We start from the raw sequence: 17,890 nt of genomic DNA on the forward strand, positions 1-17,890 counted from the left end.
CTCCGGGCAAGCACTGGGGACTCCCAGGTGCCATCTTGTGCTGCTGGGGCTCAACAGGGCTCCTAATGAGCATCAGGGGAAAGGGCTTTTAAGGAAGGCTGCCAAGCAGCCTCGAGGTCTTAAAAACCTGGGATAGTTTAGTTTTATTTTGTCACCAGTTTCTTAAAAGTTCACTTTGTAGGTGGTCCTGTAGGTTGAACCACTTCTGTCCAGATGATGGAAGCCTCTAAGTGCCCTTTGGAGAAGGCCTCATGCAAGAGTTTTAAGTTTCTTTTAAGTGGGAAGTGAAGGAGGGAAAGTCCTCCCCTTTCTACCACTTTAACTGGTGTGAAGGGACAGGGTGTGTTGACTTGAGTACCCGAACTGAAGAGCTGAAATCAGGGGGAAAAAGCTTGGGGCTAAGGAATGACTGATGGAGCATGGTGAAGAGATGTGTTTTCACAAGGTACCTCAATGCTCAGCAGGCAACTGGATCGTACATCAATAAGCAAATGAGTGGCAGTGTTTGAAAGAAAACCTGTGCACCCAGACAATGGGATAAAGGTGCCATCTGAAATCATCTTACAGTCGTTGGTGGCTGCCAAGTGCACAATACTAAGACTGTTGCCTTCACAAAAGGAGGGTGGGAACCGCAGTTTAGGAGGGGAGCCTCCAGCCAGCTGCTCAGGCACAACCAGGCTGCGTGCGGGCTGCCTTCAGGGCCGGCAAGGTGCCGAGCACCCCTCGGCCCAGGTGAGCGGGGGCTGTCAGGGCAGACCCCAGGTCGCTCGGGCGGCGTTACGCCCGGCATGCCGCCCTCCTCCCCTGCCTCCCTGCCTCCCTCGGCCGAACAAAAGCGGCGGCGGGGCCGCTCGGTGCCGTGAGGGCCCGGCGGCGCTGGGCGGGCCCCGGCCCCCGCAGGCGGCCCGGCACAGCCCGGCCCGGCCCCGCGTCGGGAGGAAGCGGCGGGCGGGCGGGTGCCAGCCGCCCGGCTCCCCCGCCCCCCGTCTCCTCCCCTCCGCGGCCGATCCTCCTCCTCCTCCTCCTCCTCCTCCTCCTCCTCCTCCTCCTGATCCTGCTGGCGGCGGCGGAGGCTTCCTCGGCCCCGGCTCCCCGCTCTTCCCCGCGGCTTCGCCTCGCTCCTCGCCGGGAGGCTCCGCGAGGACGGTAAGGGCTGTGCCGTGCCGTGCCGTGCTGTTCTGCTGCCCCGGCATCGGCAGCGCCACGGGTTGAACCGGGCGCCTCCCCCCCGCTCTTTCTTCCCCGCTGCGGACCCCCCGCGGGCGGCGGAGAGCGGGCGGGGAGCTCGCCATGCCCGGCCCGACCCGGTCCGGTCCGGTGGGGGGCGGCGGGGAAGCGGAGCCGGCTCCGTGCTCGCACCCTCGGGACGCTGGGTCCGGCCCCCGGCGGGCCGGGCTCTGCCGAAATCCCTCGCTCGTGGCATGGCCCGGGAGGAACGGGCTGGGGGAACCGCGGGCTGGACCCCTCCGAGGTGGTACCCCGAGGTGCTGAGAAGGGGGTGCTTGTGCCCCATCGAGGGGCCGAGCACATGGCATCGCCCCCGGGCCGCTGCTGCCGTGCCACCGCGCTGCCCCCCACCGCCCGCGGGCTGCCCTGACCCCAAGGAGGCTTCATAGGGGAGAGAGGAGGCTGCTGAGAAAGGTAACTGGTGTAATGGCCGTTCCTCCTCCCTCCCGGACCCAGGCAGGGCAGTGCTGCACCTCTCAAAGTGAGGGAATGGCACTGGAGCTGTTTGTGTCCCGGGGTCTTGTGTGTATGGCACCTTTAGGGCAGGGAAGGTTAAAACTTCCAAAAACCTGGTGTTGGCAAATCAACACCTCCCATGCAATGTTATCGTTAACTTACTTAAACCCGAGTTACTGTAGTTTGCATGCTGATCCTTGCTTGTACGTAAAATCTGCAGTTACAGCGTTCAGATGTTTGAGGATGAAGCGTATCCTTTGTGCTTGAAATGACACGGCTATTGTGCTTTTAAGCAGGAAGACGACTTTTATCTTTACCACGGGCCTTTTATCACTCGGCTGTAAATGCTTGTTGTGTTTTTTAAATCTGCCGCTGATTTGTTGGGTGGCTTTGCAGGGGTCACTTCGGTTCAACCTCGCTGTTCTCCAAAACGCCCGTATTGATTTAATGTGGTACTGGGTCAGAATTGGCACTTACAGCTCATTTTGCATCCATGTTTATGTGCCATAAGGACCGTGCTTTATAAAGCAGCTTGTTCTTGGTCCTGCCGATAAAGCCTACTGGTTGTTCTTGGTGTGTGGTGTGCGGTGGGTGTACAGCGTGCCTTGTGTCTAGTGTCAAGTGTCCTACTTACTTAAAAATGTTTAGAGCTCTAAAAGGGTCAGTGTAGTCCATGCCACCCATGCATGCAACTGACCTAGAATTAACAAAATAAAACACTTCTAAGCACTTCTGGAGTAGAAAGCGTTGCATTATTCGCTGGTGGGGGACTCACGCAGAGAGTTGCTTTGCTGAAGCTGTGCTCCTGTCCCAAGGGTGGGCAAGTACATCCCTTCTGTAAAGCCTTGTCTTGAGCTGGCGGGATGGTGGTAAGAGCAGTGGCAATGTGAATGCTCCCTGGGGAGATGCACCTTTGGGTGGTGGTGGGTGCAGAGACCACCAGTGGTCCTTTGGGGCCAGCACGTGGTTCTTGCCACAGCCTGATTTGGGGCTCGGAGAGCTGGCAGAGCTGTGTGCCCTCACACAGACCCATTTTATATGGGTCAGTAATCAGTCTTGATGGTTGATGTTTCAAGCTATGATATTGAGTTTCCCATCTGTACCAGACATACCAGGAATGTGCTTTTTAGCATGATTTACTGCCTTGATAGAACTGATGGTCTGTGCCAGCAAGCTTGACACATTACAGGGAAGGTCTGAGCTGCCCTCATGCCAGGGCATCCCTGTTGATTTTGAGAAAATTGTATCACAAGTTAAAGCCAAGAGGGAACTGGTGTTTTTCCACCAGAGACCATTCACTGTCACTTTACTGGAGCACTTCTTTCCATGTCCTGCTGTAGCACGTGGCCATCAGCGCCCTCCTTCCCAGCTCCTGGTGGGCTGGTGGTGCATCTGAGCCAAGTGACCGCAGATTGTTGCTGGAAGTGCTCAGTACAGGTGTGGTCTTGATGAGGTTTTCTACTAAAAGTTCATGTTATGCTCCAAAATCTGAAGGGGTGACATTCGTTTAATGAGTCAAATTATAAAACGTGGCCTTGCAGGCGTGTTTTGGTTGCTCAGAGCTACAGGACCTATTTGAGATATGGTGGCAGCATACAAAAGGAAGATTTCTGCATGGTGTGATTTGCAAGTAGGTTTCCAGGCGGTGACATGCAGTGGATATTGGCAGATCGAAGTATCATCAGGTGGATTTTGACCATTAATTGTAGTGGAATGCACAATAAACTAAGGCTCGTATTTGCAGCCTGCCCAGAGCTGGATGCTGTGGTTCTGGAATGTCTCCGTGGCTGACACTGGATCTTGCTTCCCATTGCTAGATTACAGCTCTGTACTGCAAGACCTAAGGCATATGTGTTGACTAGCCACAAGTTAATCATTTTAAATTAAACTGAAGGATAAATATATGTCAGCTACAAAGTGCTTTTATTTCAAGGAAGTTTTATTTCAGAAGGGCAAGTTTGGAGAAGTTAGAGGAACTGGTTTGTGAAGTCCACTGGACTGAAGGCCTACAGGAGTTTCAGGTTTCTTTTTTTATATATATATTAAAAAAAAAAGGTGCTTGGACTGTCTTAAATGAAAGGTACATCTGCTTAGAAGCTGTATTTTGAGCAGGATGAAAAGTTTGTTGAGAGGGGCTGCAGACCTTGCTGCAATAGTAAGTACCTTGAAAAAGATACCACAAGTTACCAGAAAGCCTGTATAAAATTAAGTGAAGGAGAGGACTGATCATCAGAGAGCAGAAACTACAGGGATAGTCTATGAATTGCAAAAAGCAAGAGCACAAAGAAATTTAAGATGAACAGGGGAGAAGAGAAAAAGAGGAGGAAATGAGAAGTTGGTTGTGATATTGTGAGGACCAGGCTGTAGCTGAAGGATATGTGGCTTGGACACCTCCAAAATTAGTTAGTTACGACTAATTTTCTATAGGGAAGAGGATTTGAAGATGGGAGAAAAACAGGGTGACATACAAAAGTAACAAAATTAGATTTTATACTAGCTTCTAGATTTAGTGTTGTCAATTTAAGGAAGCAAAGAGTCTCTGCTTTAGGACTCTGGCATTCTGTTCCAGCTCCTTCAGAGCCAGGTTAAAAAAAAAAGAAGTTGTCTATCAAGTTGGGTGTAGTGGTTGTGACAGCAATATAGCAAAACAATTATACTTGTATTTGTTTTAAAAGGAGAAGAGAATGAAATCCATTCACACTCTTTGCTCTAGTCTTAATGATATTCAAGGATTTAGAAGAAATTTGGAATGGAAAAAAGCCATTAAATATACAAAGGTAAGTGGAAAACTGGATGAAATGCATCATGGATTTGCTGCAATTAGGTCATGGAAGACTAAAGTTGTATTATTGCTGGATAAATACTGGATGTCCTAGACAAAAGGAGTAGAAGACTTCAGTTCAACATGAGCATTATGGTGCTACGCTGAAAATGACTGAATTGGAAATGTGGGGTTGGCTAAAGAATGGTAAGCAACCCAAAGGAGAAAAATTGTGACTCTGGCTGCATGGATAGAGGAGTTACTGCTTCGGGTAGGTATTGCTGGAGGGCTGCTCCTTTTCCTTCATACTGGGTAAGGTAACTGTGCTAGGGATGATTGCTGATGAGGCAAAGTTAGGAAGTACAGTCAGCACTGAGAAGGGCTGGATTGTTGCACAGGGGGAATTGGATGTCTATGATGACTGAAGCAATATGAATGACAGGATGTTAAATAGCTCTAAAAGACAAATTTTCTGCTGAGTGATTATTAACAACATATCTGCTGTCAGTTGGCAGTCATCTCTTAAAACAGGCCTGGAGGAAAAGGCCCAAATGCTGTAGTCAAACAAGGATGGACTCTGATGCTGGGCACGAAGTGAAAGAAAATGTGATCCTCACTGAGATCTCTTCAATGGAGATAGACAAGTTATTATGCAAGGCGTTGGAGAGATTTCATGTCAAATATTGTACACAGTTCTGGTCACTTCTGTACAGAAAAGACAAAATCTTGGTGGAACATGTACAAGAGCGTCCAGGCTAAAAGGATGATGTGGCATGAATAGTCTGGAGCTAGACAGGAGGCTAGAACTTAAGCTGTGCAGATTTTTGTAGCTTAGTAAGGGCGGAGAAGGAAGATAGCATCTGCTTATAAATTCCCTGGGGCAAATTCTTAGAGAACTGGAAAGGTCATAAACTGAAGTTCATCTGTAGTTTTGGATTAAAAGCTTGTCGTACAGGAGGATGACTGGATGACTTGTTGAATGAATGTTGGAGTACACGTTCACTGAAAACCAAGATGAGTTTCCCAGCTGTTGAATTTGGGATGCCCGCCCAGCTGTCCTTGTGTTAAGTCCTAGTTTGTGTTCAAGTTTGCATGTGACTGCTGAAGAACCATGCAGCTCAGGTAACTCAAGCTGCCATAACTTTGGTGCTTCAATCCTCACCGGTAATCAACAGAAATAGAAGACACTTCCATGACAGAGGCGAGGTGAACAGAAATGCTTATTTTTGGGGAGTAGCTATAGTCCATTCACTTGATGGTGAATGGAATTTCTACCAAGTAAAACACCTGGTTTAGCAACCTGGTTTAGCAGAAGGTGTCCCTGCAGCCTGTCTAGTGGAAGGGATTGGAACTAGATGGTCTTTAAGGTCCTTTCCAACCCAAGCCATTCTGTGCTCCTGTGAGCACCGGCAGGGAGACATTGCCTGGGAGGGGGCTCGGGCAGAGCCTGGTGCAGTGGGTGATGGGGCTCCCAGCCAGGAGGACGTGTGCTCATCTACGGCTTCACTTCACCGGATAGTACCTGACCCAGGCCTGGTGCTGAGAAAAGACCAGCGTGACCTAACCACCAGGAACACACTGAGGTATGAGACATGCCAGCTCAGATACCTCGTGCATGCTTTCTGTAGTCTAAACTCAGCTGAGGGCATGTCTGGTACAAACTGAAAAGCTCTGTACCTCATAGAAAGCCTAATGAGTGTGTGATTTGAAGGCCCCACCGTGTTGGCTTTGATCTCTACCGGAGCATTAGGGTCTGTCCGTTTATAAGCTCTCCCGTGGCTGGGCTTTGTATGCACAGTCAAACTTCTGGAAGCTTCAAGAGGACTCTTCAAAAAGGAAGACGAATGTCATTTGTGTGGATGTGCCTTTAGAAGAATCATTTTAAAAAAAAAGTAAGATGCTTTGAGAATGTTTGTACATCAAAGCAAGATCAGTGTCTTGATACTGCTTTATGTCTGTTTTGAATTTATAAGGCAGGTGTCTAACTTCCTTTAGAAATATCCATCTGCAAGCTCCTTCCCAGCCTAGTCTACCTAAAATCTCATAGTTCACGTTTTTAATGTTTGCTTTAAATGCACGTGTTTTTATTTTTTATTTTTTTTTTTTCCCCTTTCCTCAAGAGGAGTTGTGTAATGAGTTCAATGTGTTGGCATCTCCCGTAGGAAATAAACGTGAAAAGATTGTGTTGAGCCATCAAAAGAATAATTTAACAATCCCAGGGAAAATTGAATTTATTGTCTCAGTGGCTTTTAGCATGTATTATTAGGCTATTCGTTTATTGTGATTTTTTTTTTTTCATCTGCTCCTGTTGCTCTTTTATATGAGTGTTGGGTGTATCATTAAAAAAGATGAGACTAAGGCTACGCTTTGCATTTGTGTAGTGTCTTTCATCGACAGTCTTCGTGTTCCAGATGCTAATGTATGAGGTGGATAAGTTATTATTTCAGATTTGTAAAGTCAACCTAAATTTGAACAGTCTCTAGCAGTTCAGAGAGCAGAGCACGCATCTCCTGATGATTTGTTGGGCTCCTGAAAAAACAAAATCACTCCAATAACTTCCTGTAACAATTTGAGGTCTTGGAAAAGTCTGCATTAAGAAATGGGAGGAAATGTTTGATGACTTTATTGGACAGGGAAGATAATGGCCGCATCCAGTATTGTCTGCAGCTCAAGCAAGTGGAAAGAAATATCCTTATTGATGTTGTTAATAGGTGAAGGAACTGAGAGTGGTCATGGCAAGCATGGTCAGACTGGGAAGCAGCAAAATGGACTGGAGCAAGGAGGAAGTGGCTTAAAGAGATGGAGGTAAATTAATCTGGAACATGCATGAGTAAAAAAATACGGGAGGGAATGTGATTGACAAAATGAGAATTATGGAAAGACTGAATGAACAAACTGGGTGAATAGGGAAATGGTGGAGAAATGCTTGTCTCACACTTGAACTCAGTATGCACATTAACTCCTCTTTGAATAAAATTGGAAAGCTCATGTTTTATTCATCGCTGTGATGTAACTGGGATATCCATTAGCTGGTTGGGGTTGCACTATTCAAGAGAAGGTATCTGAATGAAGACAGTACTGCAGGGGAAGGAACAAAGCAGAACCTTACAGCAAACTGAGAGAGATCCTTTTAGGTGTGAGCATCTGCAGATTACGTGGCACTTTGCATAGTTCAGAAACAAAGCAAAGGAAAAGAGAAGAATTGTGGGAAGAAGAAAGGGGAAAGAAAAGTTGTTCTGCAGCCTCCCAGTACTCACTGGCCTCTTGCTTCCCGTTTTCCACATGGTGTGTGTGTGTTTGTGTGCATGCAAACAAGAGCTGAAAGAGTGTCCTTTCCTGTTGAAAGGATGATTGGTAGCAGTGTCGTTGTCTCTGTCCAGTACCTCTGCACTCTGTAACTACCCGAAGAACCCAAAGAATCCAGACCTTTGGATTTGTGATGACCTTTGTATGTTGTTGTCTTTTTCTGTTTGACAACTTAATCAGGGCGCGTTACCCTTTGGGAGGTCAGTGGGCCACTAGAAATGAAACTATTTCTCATGTGTTTGTGCATGCTGGGATGGATGTATGTATGTGCAGCTTAAACTAGGATGTGGGAAAATAATTTAGGGAATGGTTGGGTGAGCACTCTGAGATGATAACATGCATTTTAAATGTGTGTATATGTATAGTAATATTTCTGTGATTTGTTTGGCAGACTGTTAACTTCTCCTGCCCACCCCCAGTGTTTTTTGACCTGTTTCTCTCTTAATTAAGAACATCTTGCCACTTCCCATGCAGGCACATACTTCTATGAGACTTTGTTTAGATAAATGAGTTGTGTATGTATGAGTAGTTAAAACGTGATAGATTTCACTTGTGTGTTGTATTTAATTGCAAGATTCTTATTATCTGAGTTGTTTTGCCTTTCTGAGCTTGCAATATTGCCGAAGTATATTGCCGTTGAGTTTTCCCAGTGAGTTACTTCTAGATGCCGAATGATAATTGCAGTGAGTGACAATCCTGAGTGAATTGAAATGGTAGGCAGAGTGAATGGGAATTTATGGCTTGCTTTCGCTCCATTTGTACGGATGTCATTTTCGCACTGAAGATCATTTGTGGCTGTGGGAGTTTTCTATGTAATAGAACTTTATACAATGTTTAGGGACTTAATGATAAATATAATTAATTCCATTAACTAATGTCTGTTAGTGAGAAACTAGAGTCCCAGTTCTGTAACACCAGACATTTCTGCAGCGTGTTTGTGTAGATGCTTGGGGAGCATTTGCAGATATGAAGGTTTCTTGCAAGAATACAACACAAGCTTTGGTGAAGGCTTTCTGATGCTTTCATTAGTTCTTTTTTTTATTCTTACTGTTGTCCCCTTCTTGCAATGTTTGCTGTGCAAATACAGGGGGATTACTCCCATTATAGTATTCGGCCATAATTGCATAAATGAAATTATACATACTAGGTTAAGCTTTCGAAGTTGTAGCTGAATTGAATGTCCAAAATCTTTGTGTGTTTAAAGTCACACATTTCAGCCTTTTTTTTTCTCCCTTTCTTCCTGTTTGGTAGACTGTGAGGGAAAGAAGAAACTGACTCTAATGAAGCAGAGCGTATAGGAATGCACAATGTAAGCACGCAGATTTGGCGAGAAAATGTTTTCCTCTGTCTTTGCTATAATGGTTTCAGGTATTCACTTGTGATTGTCATAAACAAAATGTGTATTTTTAGAAACAAATGTTAACTTGATTTTTTTTTTCTGATGAGCTCCTTATTATAGCAAGCTTGTGCTATCAAAAAGTTTCTATTTTAGGAATGAGATCTGCTTTTTTTCTGTTTAATTGAAAGATGATCAGTGTCACTTCTTTCTTCCTTCCCTCTCTATCCCCCTTAAAACAAAACAAAACTTGCAGTCCTTAAACAAAAGTGTCTTTGTTTTTACATTTGTTTTATGAAATCACTTAAATCCTTTGGGAAAAGTTTTCCTCTCACAGGAAGAGGGGGGGAAAGAAACCTCCTAAAGCCAAAAACAGCAAGCCTGCTACCAGACATCACAATGTTTTGCTATCTGAATAGTAGCAGATTGCATAAAAGAAGTGATTTCTCATCTTAGTGAATGAAAAAGTGCAATTGTAGAAATGCACACAAATAGACATATGGATTTCACTCAGCAAGTGTAAAATTAGGAGCACTCGGGGCGAAAATTTGCTGTGTACGTTTCTTGGAGCTTCTTTGGCCCCTCACTGGTGGGGAAGGGACTTTAAAAGTGGCATTTCAAAACTCTGCAAGATGGAAAATCAAATGCTCTCTTCTGGCCTTTCTGAGTTTTTTTTTTTTTTTTTTTTTGAACCCACTTCCTCCTAAAAACCTCACGGTTCAACATCTTTGGGCCGTTCTGATGCTGTGGCTGGGGTTGTGAAGCCATCCATCCTAATTTTCACAAGACAGCTGTTACAGTAGCCAGGTGTGCAAATTACCCTTTACTGATCTAAGAACCTGGCAACTGACGGGAACCGTTAGCAGGTAAGAGAATGAACCATGGGCACCAAGAACGATATGAAATATTGCCCTGCTAACTTGCCTGAGTAGGCTTTATTCAGAACATACACTAAAGAGCAGGAATGCTCAGAGAGAACAAGATTATTGCAGCATATTTTCCCCTAAATGTAATAAAAATGCAAAATTGCGTCAGTGGCCTGCTGTTCTCAATCACCTGTATTGTTATGGGGGCTGGAGAGATTGAGGATGAAGGAAAATTGTCCAAGTAGATGCTAAATGTGAATGTGAAAAAATAAGGAGGTCTCACTTAAGGCCTGGAGGTAATGGCTTATGTACTGTAGAGTAGGAAGTCAGACATTGTGCTAAAACCATGGTATAGGGCTGACCTAGAGGACACCTTTGTAAGTATTATATGGAGAACAGGGTGTACCTTACCTAGCGTTTCCTGACATCTCAGGCAGTTCTTCGGCTTTGCTTGAAATTTCCTCAGTCTGCACCTTGCGATGTCTCTGTCTGTGCTCTGTCCCCAAATTACGTGGATGCTTACAGCGTGCACTAGGATTAACCGTATTCACAAACCGTGTCCTCCTGTAACTTTGATCCTGCCCACTCCTGAAACAGCTGTATCATTGCAATAGGCTTGTCCATAGCAGAAAGGTGAGGACACACATTGCTTACCAGGCTTGCTTTAATGTACTGACCCCACAGGTACACCTGCTTATCTTTCTGGTGCTCAACGGGGGAACCATGAGGCCACAGTGCCTTCTGAAGTAGCATCCGTACTGCCTGTGGTGTTTGTGGAGGTGGCTATATGGACATTCATCTTATATTTCACTCATTTTTAAGTGCTCTTCATGAAGACTAGCCCAGAGAATTAGAGGCTTTGGGGCCATGGAAGCTGAATCAACTCGGGCTTTGCTGGCTAAGCAGCAGTAATGTTTTCATTACGTGGCCCAAAATTCAAGAGGCAAAATGCATGAGGAGAGGCCCTGTCCCTCAGTGACACTGAGTTTAATAAGAGATAAAATTTCTCCCTCTAAGCTTTCATTATCTGAGAACTGCTGTGAAGGTATCAAATGTTGCTGTTCAGATTGGTGGAATAGACTAATTTGTTTTCCATATTATTTCTGCATCGCTGTTACTGAGAAGATGTTTTATAAGGCACAAAGCCCCTTCTTGAAATCAGATCCTTGTGCTCCACCTCCTGCGTGCACTTCCCTGCATCGTGTGTCGTTGTGGTCCACGCTAACCAAATGCTGCTAACTGCAGTAGGCTTACTTTACAGCTGAATATCATGATAGTATTATGTGTTTTGGTCAGAGGGAGTCGGTGGAGCCGATGAGTGGAAGACCTGTCCACCACACAGATCCACACTCCCTCTCCTGGTGCCCTGTGTTTCCATTTTGTTGCGGGGCAGGAACATTTTCCTCAACCTTTTCCTTCATGTAGGTGTTGGAGACTGAAGGGTCCAAGACTGATATCCAAAGTGCCCAGGGGCATTTGCAGCTGGTAATCCTGCAGTGGAATCGCAGCACCCATTGCTGCGGTCCGAATGCGAAGGAGCCACTGTCCGAGTGGGACAGGAAGGCAAGGAGACGGTTTGCTTGTTGACATGAACTCTGTTTTGTATCAGTTGTCTGGTGTTTACTATTGCCCTTCACATGACTGAGGTTTATATATACACCATTATATTAATTTCAGAGGTATTTAGCAAACACAGTAATTGCAGAATAAGCTTGCCGTTCTTATCTGGAGGAGCGCTGGTGTTACGGCTGTTGTGATACAGACGCTGTCCAGATGCAAAGCGAGCTGCTGTGAGGTTCCCGTCTTTCTGCTACTTCTTTCCCATGCCTCAAACTTCCACTAATTTAAAGTGGAATTTCTAATGAGAAACAAAACCTGTTCCTTAATCAGTGTGACTTGCTTTCACGGAATGCTTCGTTCGGCTTGGTGAGAATTGTGAAAGCTGCCTAATATTTGAAGATAAAGCCTGCTGTTTTCAGCATTGAAACAGCCTGAACAGCGCTACCATCTCAGTGAAGCCGTCCTTCATTGAAGTGTAACTTGGTACTATAATATCCTGAACTGGAAGAAGTAATAAAATAGTTCTGCCCTTTGTTGTTAATAGTCTTTTTTTTATGTGACGTTTCTGGAGTTAAAACAGTGGGTTTAGCACTGTTTGCTTAATACCTTTCCCTTGTTAGGCAATATATAGAACACACAACTTCTAAAATCAATTTTAAGCATTATTATAATAACTGATACATTGGAGCGTAGAAAATATTCTCTTGTTCTTTGATAGAGCAGTCACATGTATGCAATGTCTTTTTGCTTTATTTGAAATTCTTTTACACAGTTGTGTTGAGTTGCGCGGTTCTTGCTAGGCTGGGATTTTTTTTATAGTCCATGTTAGAACTCAGTTTTTCATACTTGCAAAGATTGAGGTCTCTGACAGTGAGCTATACCTCACTTTAGCGCTGCTTATCTCGTTTATCAAGTCAAACAGCTCTTACAATTACTATCCATGATCAGCTACTTTGGCATGACAATTAATAAAGTATAAACGAGAACATAAGAGACTCTATGGTCGCCACCCTCCCAAGTTCACTGGGACTTCCAGTGAGTGTTCTCCAGGGATGGGATGGTGAGGACACAGGGGAAGGCAATTACAGTGTTGGAGAATGGCTGGGTTCATTCTGGCTGCTGGGCTTTGTATGTCTGAAGGCTCCTGAGAAAGTAGGGAGTGTGCCATTGGGTTGCTGTCCAGCGTCTGTCGTCTTTTTCTTTTTGATATTATCACGTCTTTGATCACAGCTTCACAGCCTTTGGCAGCTTGAAGTGAAGGAGAACTTCTTTCTTCTGTTGAGAAATTACAGAATGTACATGTTTAATTGTTCTCAATTACATGATAATTTTTGTTTTAACCAATTCTTTTCTGACTTGGGAAGAAAAAGTATGTGTTCTTCATGAAAAAGGGATGTGTTCTGTATGGAAACCCGTGTACAGCTTTTTTCAGGTAATTAAAAGCATGTTGCAAAACTGATCTGAATTATCGTGAATTATGTAGTTAGTCCTCAGCCTAAATACATATGAAATGCAAAGTGATGCAAAATGAAGATGCCTGGTTTATTACTTTGCTTGTAAAATACTACTAACTAGTCACAAGGAAAAATCTTCTTGGGAGAAAATTCAAATTAAGCACTGTCTTTCTGTTTCAGTCATTACTTTTCTGTTGTCTTATTTATTTTTTTCTTCTAGCAATCTGCAGGATGAGTATTTAAACTAGTCACTAATGCTTCATTTTTGATGTCTGTAGTACTCTTACCTTTATGCTAATGTATGTAGATGTACAGGTCAGGACTTGACCTATATAGTAAAAATGTCTTAATGTACTTTGCAGGCTGCAGGTATTTAAATAAAAAGGAAAAAAGACGAGCTGTTGCCCAGTGCAGTAATTTTAGTTGGAGACTGACATTTGTGAAATGAATGCAGTTGTCAAAATATTCAGCATCTCAGGCCTGTTTTTCAGTTGCTGCTGTAAGTGTAGCTTGCAGAGCACTTCCAGGTCACAGTCAAGCTTTTGCATCACAGATGAGAGAAAGTAGCAATCCCTTCACATAAAATACAGGGAGAATAACCAGAACAACATTCCCAGGGGTGTGTGTGCACATGAGGCAGGGAAAGGGAGTTGACCAGGGAGCTCTGGTTGATGACTTGCACCGCTGGCCGTGGGACCAGCAGCATACCTCGGCATCCAAGAAACATTACATGGATGTCTCCAGGTAGTCTTGAGTCATCGTGGAGACAACAGACTGAATCCTCCTCCCCATCCCTTGGTATTTTTGCCGTAGCACAATGGTGTTCACATGTGTGTACACACACAAATAATATTCTTTGTTCAGAAGCCCTGAATGTTTCTGTGGGGACCTGATCTAATTTCTAGATGAGCTTTCCCTTTCTGCAGCTGGTTTGGGCTGAATCTGGGAAAACAGTTACAGTACGTGGTCTGCATCCAAAGGAGAAGTGTTGCTCCCCTGAGGACCGCTAGCTGAGGTAGGAATCTAGTCCTGCATGGCGGGGCTGGGCTCAAACTCATCTGCCCAGGGTATCAAGGAGGTGGCACTTGAGCCCTCAGGCATTTATGCCCTGATGGCTTCTGATGGCATTGAGCAGCGCGTGGTGGGCGTCTAGTGCGATGAATTCCACAGCCCGCCCCTCGGTATCTTCTAAAACACCTCAAATGCTTTCAGCTTTCACTTAATGTCTGTTCTCAGAGTTGCTTTGTCTGGAAGTAGTTACATCCTCTAGAAACTCTCACTGGTGGTGTAAGATAACTTGGCAGTATCTATGAGAAAACAATTACATAGGGAAGAGATTATTTTGAGATTTTTTTTTTGTTGTATCTGGAGAATTACCAAAAGCGGGGAAGTGTAAAATAGTGTGGTTCCCCCCCCCTCCCAAAATTTCACACCGTTTTTTCAAAATAAATGCTTCAGCCTTTAAGTGGGTGAGTCCTTGCTCAAAAGCAGTTAACTCCCAAATGTTCATATTTGAGCCAGGAATAAAATCTTTTTTATGCAATCAGTTCATAGCTTGCTTTTGAGAAAGAAAGAATTTAGTCTTCCTTTAGAGACTTTGTTCTCTTTACAGAACATAATGAGTTTGCTTGCTTTTCAAAGGAAAAACTGAGAACTGCATTGAAGATGCTCTGCTGCGTTTTTGGCTCGATTTTTACACAGGATAAAAGTGTTTAGCATTTAATACAGTAAACTATTTACAAAGGATAAGTTACGTAATTATGAACTTTCAAGTAAGCGTTAGTATTAATACCTGATTGTTGTCAACAACACAGTATAATATTGAAGAATTAGCAGGTACAAATATCTCTCTGAGCCTTTCTTCCTACCGAGCTGAAAATCAAGGGTGTGGCTTTGTAAGTAGAAAAATGGTTGCAGATGCAGGCTGGACCTGCACTGTTAAGGACTCTTAGATATTCCTTAAAGAGGTTTTGTTTTTCTTTTTCCTCTCATTTGCATGTCTTAATTATGTAAAAATATCTTAATTATGTAAAAGTCTCTAGTTTGAAAGCTGAAGTGCTATTTTATTTCTCCGAGTATCTTTCAGCATCCATGTGGTGATCTTTGGCTCTCTTCTTTTTTATTCTATTCTGTATTAAAGCTATAATCACAGGATTTAGATCCCCCTCCCCATGTACTTTTTTAAGTGACCCCATATTTCCATAAAACAAGTGATCCCTGGAACTAGTACCAATCAGCTGAACAGCTGATGTTCATTCCACTTTCCAGGTGCGACAGAAGAGCCCCCCATTTGGGGACATCAGTAATTCCTGATGTCCCAAGCCTGGCTGGGTGTTTCCTGCTGTAGCACCTTCGCATCATAGTGTAAAAGTATCAGAAAAGTTTGTATGAGGCAAAAGGAGATGGTATTTAAAGGTACACCCCCTCCCCCCTTTCTAGGCATCTTGCAATGTCATATAAATGCTACTGTATTTTATCATAAATTTATTATTATGGGAATTCCATTGTTTTGAAAGGATCTCTCCTGCCTGGTTTGTGGAGGCTTTTACCGAGTGCTTAGACTTCGATTACCTTAGGACTTTGCAGAAAAGTTAATGATGGAGTGACGTGATCAACTTGGGTTGTTTAGCAGGAGCACAACAACAGTTTTCTGTTCTCTTGCACGTTTCTCTCACCATCAAGCCTGTTCCCAGGAGTGATGTGTTCAGCGTATGTGCAGGTATCCTGGCAAAATCACTGACCGGCTGCAGCATGTGGTTACTGTTTATTTTTGAGGAAGGCAGATACTCTACTTCCTAAGCCAAAAAGAAACTTTTGTCAGACAAAGCTTGATCTTTCTGTAAGCATTTTCAATCCTGCCTGTGTATTGCAGGTGCAGAGCCCGGACCGTGTGTGGCTGCTGATCACTCCCTCTGTGAACAGAAGGATTAGAGTAGAGTTTCAGCCCTAATCCTGGGCTTCCTGTGCAGATTCGGTTCAGAGTCTTATTCCTGTTCAGTTGCTTGTGTGTTAAAGAACATGGTTTTATTTGTGCCATCCTGTCTAAATTAAAAACAAACAAACAAAAAAACTACTACATTTGAATGGAATTGTGTTAATTTTTAAATGGTGTTTTGATATTTATTGTATTGATAAACTGTATTAAGATCTGTGCCTTCCCCCCCCACTCTTCACTGACTAATTGTTATGCATGTGCTATGCAAATTCATGCAGTAGAAAGAAGTGGTTATCTGTTAATTAAAACTAAATGATAACAATTTCAGATTGAGGTTATTTCTAACTAATTTTTTTAGGATGTGAAATCTCTTTTTTTTAATGAATGCTTTTATTAGTCTACTTTCTGTTATTTTTTAATTCTCCAGTAAATATGGTTCCTTTATGAACAATATGATATCTATAATAAATATACACAGTATGAACACTAGCAATATAAATTTGTTGTAGCTCATACATGAAAACATACGGAGTTGAACATACTTAAATGGAAAAATTGGAAAATTTCAGATCTTGACAATTTCACTGGTGCGCTTCTGCAAAGGGATGGCCCACGTTTCCTCATTCTCACTATTTAAAGAGATGCTTGAGTGAAAATTAAGCTTGTTTGGAAGTAGTGCTAATTAGCTCTGTGTCCCACATTGAGGGAGCTGTGAGATGCCCCTTGCTTGGGGGAGGGAAGGGATATCTTCCATCTCTGATACATCTGTGTAATCTCCTACTATTGCTATTCAAAGGCCTAAAAATATACTGGATTCTGCTTCAAAAAGAAGATTGAATATATGTTATTGTAGGAACAATGTTTGAGGTAGTTTATGCAAGAAAATAGCTGCTGTATAAAAATACCTATGGAAATGGAGATGCCTTGGCATGCCTTTGAGACAAATTAATTTGTTTTCTACACAAGTGAATACCGTTTTTCTTCAATTCTCACAGAAGCTCAGCAATAAGCCTTGAGCACAGAATACGTTCTTTATCCTGTGTGATTTGTGTGTATTTGTCTTTTAAATCTGTTTAACAAAGTAGTGCAACAAATTTGGGATTAGCGACATGCTAGTTAGCTTTGCAGAAGGAGGCTGGGTCAGAGAAATGGGGAAATTCACGTTTTTTGCATTAGGTATGATTAGCTGGCACAAAGATTAGCTGTATCGTGTATTTCTTTTCAAACGGTTCCTGACCTCACGGGTACAAGGAAGTTGTGATCCAGCTGTAGCAGTATAAATTTGGCAAAGAAAAATAAGCACAGGTTTTGTGCAGATTTGTATATTGGCAGTAAAATATTCTCAGCTCATGGGCTTTCCTTTTACCTTGTTCTCAAATTAAAAAATAATGTTGATTTAGTGCCAAGTGTCTGTTGTTGTACCTGACTGTTTGTATTTTAGTGCTCTGTTTTTAGTGTTTTTTTTTTTTTTTCCTCTGGATCCAGTCTGACACTTATGTTATTGAGGGCTGTTAATACCTGCTTAAATCAGGTATGGCTCACAAAAGTTTCTGATACACTATTAAATGAGTTTTAAATTTTGGTAATATAAAGTCTGGACTGTAAAATCTTACTTTTAATCTAGGCTTATTTGGTTAGGCTATGCTAAATCCATTATTAAAAATACTGGAGCTTTTTTTTATTATTATTTTCATTTCGGATCAAATCTCTTTGAACCATGGAGACACGCACCTGTGCTCATTTTAATCCCTGTGTAGTTTTCAACAATTATCACAGCAGGAAAGAAGAAAATCAAATTGTAAAATGCTTTTGAAAAGTAAATACATTCAACCTGGGGTTCAAGTTTCTATTTTAATCGAATATCTTCTGTATTCATGCTTCTACGCAAAGCTGGGTAAGGGAGGGGTGAGAAAAGCCTTTTATGTTTTCATTGTGAAGTATCTGTTTTGAAGTGCTTTTGGTATAATATGGGTATAATGTTAGTGTTTG

General features: G+C 43.1%; 1 protein-coding gene across 3 annotated transcripts in view; it reads left to right on the forward strand.

Annotated features, from left to right (window-relative positions):
• Positions 1 to 1,000: 1,000 nt before the first annotated feature.
• The window catches only part of FAM110B (family with sequence similarity 110 member B), a 107,604-nt gene continuing 90,714 nt past the window's right edge, over positions 1,001 to 17,890 (forward strand). Inside the window, exon 1 of one of the 3 annotated variants that reach the window (XM_050709088.1) lies at positions 1,001 to 1,146. The gene's annotated coding sequence lies outside the window, so the exon portion shown is untranslated. The remainder of the gene's footprint in view (positions 1,147 to 17,890) is intronic. The other 2 variants (XM_035553262.2, XM_035553266.2) reach the window with 2 other exon arrangements.

The sequence above is a fragment of the Cygnus atratus genome, chromosome 2 (assembly GCF_013377495.2).
Source record: "Cygnus atratus isolate AKBS03 ecotype Queensland, Australia chromosome 2, CAtr_DNAZoo_HiC_assembly, whole genome shotgun sequence".
Lineage (NCBI taxonomy): Eukaryota > Metazoa > Chordata > Aves > Anseriformes > Anatidae > Cygnus > Cygnus atratus.